Source organism: Leptonychotes weddellii, chromosome 1, assembly GCF_054177405.1.
Source record: "Leptonychotes weddellii isolate Sample4059 chromosome 1, ASM5417740v2, whole genome shotgun sequence".
NCBI classification, from domain to species: Eukaryota; Metazoa; Chordata; class Mammalia; order Carnivora; family Phocidae; genus Leptonychotes; species Leptonychotes weddellii.
In genome coordinates this window covers 92,918,464-92,925,240 of record NC_138369.1, presented here as the reverse complement: position 1 = coordinate 92,925,240, position 6,777 = coordinate 92,918,464, and the positions used below count along the sequence as shown (strand labels likewise).

The 6,777-nt window shown below is 34.3% G+C and overlaps 1 protein-coding gene across 25 annotated transcripts in view; it reads right to left on the bottom strand.

Moving 5' to 3' along the window:
• Nucleotides 1-1,979: 1,979 nt before the first annotated feature.
• LOC102743902 (muscleblind-like protein 1) overlaps nt 1,980-6,777 on the bottom strand; it is a 203,414-nt gene continuing 198,616 nt past the window's right edge. For all 25 annotated transcript variants that reach the window (XM_081828002.1, XM_081828020.1, XM_081827899.1 and 22 more), the window contains one exon: nt 1,980-4,848. The gene's annotated coding sequence lies outside the window, so the exon portion shown is untranslated. The remainder of the gene's footprint in view (nt 4,849-6,777) is intronic.

Sequence of the window (6,777 nt, the reverse complement as noted above, 5' to 3'; positions counted from 1 at the left end):
CAAGTAGAAAAATCACAAAATCTTGTTGCTGAGTGTCCCACAGTTTTGCTTACATGTTAAATGACTATTTCCTGTGTGAAGGAAGCTACTGTTCAAAGTGTGCCTCAGTGACATTATAGATTGCTACGTTTCACTGACCTCCAGGGTGATTCCAAAGTGTAAACTTTGTGTCAAGGGTCTGTAATGAAAGAACAGCTCTAGCAAATGATTTTGCTCCCCGGGTAAGAAACGGGAGGACTTCTAAGACAGGGTCCCATCCTGTGCGCTGAGGACCCCTAGTGGTCGCCGTAGTAATAGCTCCTTCTGAACAGTAAGTGTTGCCTGGAAAATATAACTTAAGTATCTGAAACACCATTTTTCTGTTGTGATTAATATAATACAGCATCATTTAAAGTACTGAAAATGTTACAATGGCTGTTCATTACTGTCACTCTTTTTCAATTAAAAGATACCCAAAATACTATGACTAACTGGAGAGAGTCGGATGTTTTGATGTTATTCAAGATCACAAACTCTTGCTTTTGGATACTCATCTCCAGGACAGTTACTCAATTTTTGATAAGTGGCACCCCAGATAGTTGGGTCCACTGAGAATAACAGAAATGTTCTATAGAACTCAAACAATAACAGAATTGTATTAATTATAAATAATATACTTACTCTCATTGCAGTTAAGTTTTAGGGAAAAAAAGCACCGATCTATAAAGGAGAATTTGCAGCCTTTGGTCAAATACGAAGTGGAAATCACATAAAACAGCACTAAAGAAACAAATGAGCAAATTTCTTCACATGGGAATTTTGGCTTTCACTTGCTATTTGTGGAAATTGCAAAATGCAAAGCTCTATGGGATACTAGACCCTCACTTCAACCAAATTTTTAATTCATTGTTTAAAAACTTCACACACACACACACACACACACACACACACACACACACAGTTATGGCATGGCCTTGCTCAGCTGTATATGTGTAACCCCCTTCATCCCTCTGAATCAATCATTATTTCATTATTGAAGTATTCCCTTAGATTGCCTGATTTTCCAGTGTTAGTCTCTTGGGGAAATCAGACAAAAAAAAAAAAAAAATTCTTTAATAGAAAAACAGTGCTCTGGAATTGATGAGAGAATTTTTTCCACTTACAGTTTCCCTCCCCTATACCTAAAATAATATCAGACAGTACTTGAAGTATCAGGGGCGGGGACGGCAAGAGTTTCCAGAAAATACTGGGTAATACGTTGTGATTCAGATTCACTCCCGGTACCAAAGGATAGTTAGTGAAAAAATAGCAAACGCCTTCCTCGCAATTGGTTAAAACCAGATGATGAATTTTCATATCAATATGTTCCTAAAGACAGGCATGAATGCTTGAAACGCGCAAAAATAATTTACTCTTCAGTCTCAGATACACAAATATACTTAAGAAAGAGAAGTTTTATTAGGGCAATTTCACTTTATTTTTCCATACAGCAAAGTCAACTACTGCAGTAATAATAAAATAAGCATAAAACAAATTGCAGCCCAAGACAAAATACATAATTTTAAGCAACTACAAGCAGAAAGTAAGTTGTGATTACATAATAGTAAAACCAAGCACATCTGTCCTTTCAGCAGATGAAAGCGGGTGGGTTGCTGATAAGTGCAACATGATAACCAGCTGGAGTGAAGGCTGGATACACAAATTCATTAAACAAGTGCCCATTATCACATTTGCTTTTTTGAGTGCTTCTGAGTTGAAAATTAAAACCGTGAAATTTGAACTGTGTTTTATTTTTCACCTGCTGAAAGAACAGGATCCTACGGCAATTAAAAAACAATCACATAACTATAGCTACGGTGTGCTGTTTGGTTTGCCTGTTTATGGTTTAAATTTTGTGAAAGTCAATACTTGTTTTAAAGATTTCTTTTTTTTTTTTTTGTGAACAATAAACCACTGAAATTGGCAGAAACTGATTTGTATAATATATGTCCTTAGTATAGTTCTTTCTCTCTTGTTTTTTTTTTTTTTCGTTGATGTTTTAAACATGCAGTTTTGAAAAATGTACGGAATATCTGATCCATGATTTCACCTTAATGGTTGAAGTACCTGCTATTTTTGGTAATGATCTTCAGGCAGATTTGGCCCAATGGAGTTTTTGTCAGTCATGAGATCTCGGAAGGATGGCATATCTTTCCAGCTGAAAAAATCCTGGCAAACTACAAGCTGTCCACAATAAAGCAAAGCAACATGTTTGAAGGGATATGGAGTGCTAACTCTGTGCCACTTTTGCAAGCAATTTTGCTCAGTCTGTCATTTTATTAGCCTTAACAAAACTCCTTGTAATTATAGACGTTTTTATTCAAAATAAGATCTTACTATTATACAGGTTTCTCTCTTTTGACTATATACAGAAGTGCAAAAAGTCAACCTTCTCTCTAGACGTTCCAACATGCTAAATTGCAGCATAATCAACCCTCAAGAGTTTGCACACACGCTATAATTCTCATTACGTAAACTTTGAGTATTTGGATTATCAACAAAAAGTCCCTTGTTCTATTTATTGATTATGCAGCTTATTTATAACAAGGCCTGATATTCAGGGATTTCAAAAATATTAAACAATACTTTAACATTTGAAATGGATACAGTAGAAAATAAATTTTATTCTAATATCTAGGATCTAGATCTTCTTATAATAACTAATTACAAACAAAATAAATCATCAAAATATTACTCAATTGTCTGCCAGGATTGTTGCGATAGCAACAACTTAACTTCTTACTTAGCAATGATTATATATTTATAAGATATCCATATAAAAGATCTTTGTTCTTTTAATGAAAACTAGACAAGAACTAACAATGACTGACATTCTTACACTTTAATATTAAATCAGTAAAATATAAATCATTTAGTTAACAATAATACGAATATTCGTATGACACTACATGTAATTCAAAACTGAGTATGTTATGAAGGAAAAACTAATTTTTTTTTGTATTTTGAAAAATTCATCGGTAAAATCTAATAAAACAATAGTCTATAAACTGAAATGGTATTCAATTGTTAATAGAAAATGAAATCTAATAAATGTAGGAAATGAAAAACTACATTTTAACAAGAAAAATAAGTAATATTCTATAATGTAACTAACTACAATAACATGTGAAGTCACCATTACTCTCTTAACATGATTGAAATTACATTGGTATGGGTTCCAACCCGTAATGTAATAATCTAAGGCTTTAATAGATGTACAGTACAATCAGTAAAATCAACACATCAGTCTTATATTAGAAAGCATCTCTCTCAAGCATAAAAACTTGCAGTAAACTTGGAAGTATGGAAAGTTCTATAACCGAACTTTCACTTCTCCCATTCCATACTATAACTACCAGTGACCTAGCCCCTACTTCAGCAATTTTTAGAACTGCTGAACAGAGCAAAAATATCCTTTACTAGCTGCAACATCCAAACCACAAAAAAAAGGAATTCCTTTGGATGAATCCATTCTTAAAAACTGAATGCACATCTATTTTTTTTTTTTAATTTTGTAAAAGGCTTTCTAAGGCTATAAGCAGTTAATCAGAACAAAACAAAACAAAACAAATCACATATAAAATTCACCCATGTACTTAACCCACCCAATTACTAGGTTAATTAAACATTTCCCATTTTCATATTTTGGTTTATCATGCATCTGATGACAGTGCTGCTTTCTTCTCTGTTTAGAGTCACTATTTTAAATGTGACTGTGATGAAGCGTTTAAGCAAATGTGAAACCATTTTTGCAAAGCATTTATAGTCTTTTGACTTTTGACAGAGCTATAAATAGAAGCAAAATAATTTCCTCAAACATTTTTTTTTTTGTTATCGTGTCTCAGAAATGGCATATCCCTTTTGAATAACATGTTATACAGTATAGTATGCAGAAATATTACACTACAATGCATTAAAATAATTTTATATATATATATCTATTATATATATCTCCAGTATGTGTGAGTTTATCTGTATTGAGAGAGTTTGTGTTGTGCTGTCTATTGTTACTGTAGAGTTAAATTGGCCATTTCTGAGACAGCTTTGGTTTCAAAAAAAAAAAAGAAAAGAAGAAAAAAAGAATGGTGCCCTTTGACTGATTAGTACTAGCAGATAAGCAACAAAATGTGGCTCTGAAAACAATAACACTGAAGAAATAATACTCTAATTTGATATACAGTCTATGGCACTTCATGAGAATCCTTAACAACATGGTACTTAAAGCCATGATGTGCTTTAAAAGATACACAGTTGTGGTTTTGCTTGGCACATTCATCTCTGTCAGATCCCTCCCTCACCGCATCTTAAAATCTATTACATTAAAAATATTACTCTCAAACAAAAATGACTGTGCATGCACGCTCTCATCTATAATGGCAATTTTAAATACAAGGTGCACCTTTGTTATTTGTAAACCTTGAAAGAAATAAACTTATTTTTAAAAAATTATATCTTGGTCTACAGACGTACCAATACATAATAGAATCATGGTTACACCACAGTCTGTCTTTTCAAGATGGCATGAATATATAGGAAACTAATTAGGTATGCATATTTTAATGCATAACTCTGTGCTAGAAAAGAAAGACGATGTTGTTCTTTTAGACAGGAATATCACCTCAGCACAAATATCAATTAAATGTACAAAGTGTATAGGCAACAGTGTGCAGTGGATTTCCATGGTGTCTTTTCTTCTGGTTAACATGCAATATGTGGATGTCTTGTGGCTGAGGGGTTTTTGTGTGTGTTGCTTGACGGTATATACAATATGGCTAATGACCTCGTCCTTTACTCTAACCAAGCACACTGTCCTTTCCTCTTTAGTATGATCTACAAGGGAAAGAGAGATAAACTTTGTTAAAACAGACAATAAAGCAGTTTCCAATATATACTGAATATGAAAATTGTATTTCTTGATTTCAAGTGTAAATACACGTATGTCGTTCTAGCTTCATATAAGAACAAAAAACACTTCACGAGTACAAGTGGACCTAAATTTACATCTCTAAGAGAATAACAGGACATGCACAACTTAATAAAATTGTGGGCTTTGCTCAAATATTACCCAATACTGAGCTAAAAGTATAAAATATATTTGCAGAATCAAGGGGCAGAATGTAGTAGAGCTCGTTTTGAGCGCCGTCATTGGGGGGCAGAACTTAAGCTCACTTTAATTCGTCTCTTTTATGGTTTAATAGGTTGCAAGAGTAATCATCTGGTCCTACAAAATTAAAGTCCATGCAACAGTAAGTCCTATTAAACATGACTCATCATATTTGGGTGCTTCATTAGCGCAGTATATGTTTTGGGGAAAAATTATACTTTAAATAACTGTTTTGGATAAAGTTTGGGATTTTTTTTCCCCCCAAAGCCAAGAAAAATAAAAATCTCTTATGCTCCTGACAAATTAAGGTGGAAGAGATATTACAGTGTACTTGTGAATTAACAGTTCCAGTTTTTACATGAACTTTTGTTCTCATCAGAGGATCTTTAAATATTAAAAGTATGCTTTAGAATACAATCTTGAGAATGAAAGAAGTCACCATTTTGCTACACTCAACAACCAGTTTAATTATTGCAACTACTCATGAAAATGAGCAATCATTTGACAAACAGAACATTAAGACTCTAAGCTTTCAAAACAGACAAATCCACTGGTTTGCTAATTGATGAACTTACGGCCACTTGGTATCATTTTTTTTCAACCTGGATTATGGCTCAGAACTAAACATAGTTACATATACACATTCCAAACATACCCAATTGACTACAAAAGCTTAAAGTCGATCTTTTTTAAAACGTGTCAAAAGGAGAACTCTACTTCCAAACCTACATACTACAAAGTAATGTGCTTATTCAGAAATGTGGCTCTTGTTCAGGATAATTTATTATCAGATTATTGAGAAAGCTTCTGAAGTAGACAAAAATCATGTTCAATAATTTAATTCATGATTGCAGCATGTCTTTGGTAGTACTTCTTGGATTGCTCTCAAATTGTGTCTATCTTCTTCTCCTGCATGGGCTCAACCTTTGTCCAGTTATTGCTGTGGATTATGATCACAAGGGCCTCAGAACTGGTTCTCTGCCACCATCTTCTCACTCACACACACTGTCCCTTCTTTGGAAAGGCCCTCAATCCTCCCTTCTCTCTATAGCGACCACCATTGCCCCAATTCACTTATTTGCTGACTCTGCTGGAAGAAGTTGCTCCTTCATCTTTGCTCCAAGAGAAATTTGTTCAAAGCTCTCGTATTTTAAAGATTTATTTATTTATTTATTTGACAGAGAGAGACCCAGCGAGAGAGGAAACACAAGCAGAGAGGGTGGAAGAGGGAGAAGCAGGCCTCCCGCCGAGCAGGGAGCCCAATGCGAGGCTCGATCCCAGGACCCTGCGATCATGACCTGAGCCGAAGGCAGACGCTTAATGACTGAGCCACCCAGGTGCCCCAAAACTCTCGTATTTTAACACAGTGTGCTGAAATTTCCATCTTTATCTCATTGTCTATTCACTTTATCTCACTGACATGGTAGCACATAGTAATACATAGCAGCACGAAAAAATCATTTTTAAGTGTGTTCATGAACAGATACATGGAGGGAAGCAAGAAAGAAGGATCACCCATCTTATTACCAGATTCAGTTTTAAACACGATGGCTCTTTTTAAGTATAAAGAATATTCTGAGCAGATATGATAGATTGAATGCATGTATTCTGAATAAAACAGATCCTCTAAGGATGAAAAATGGCCACCTTTCACA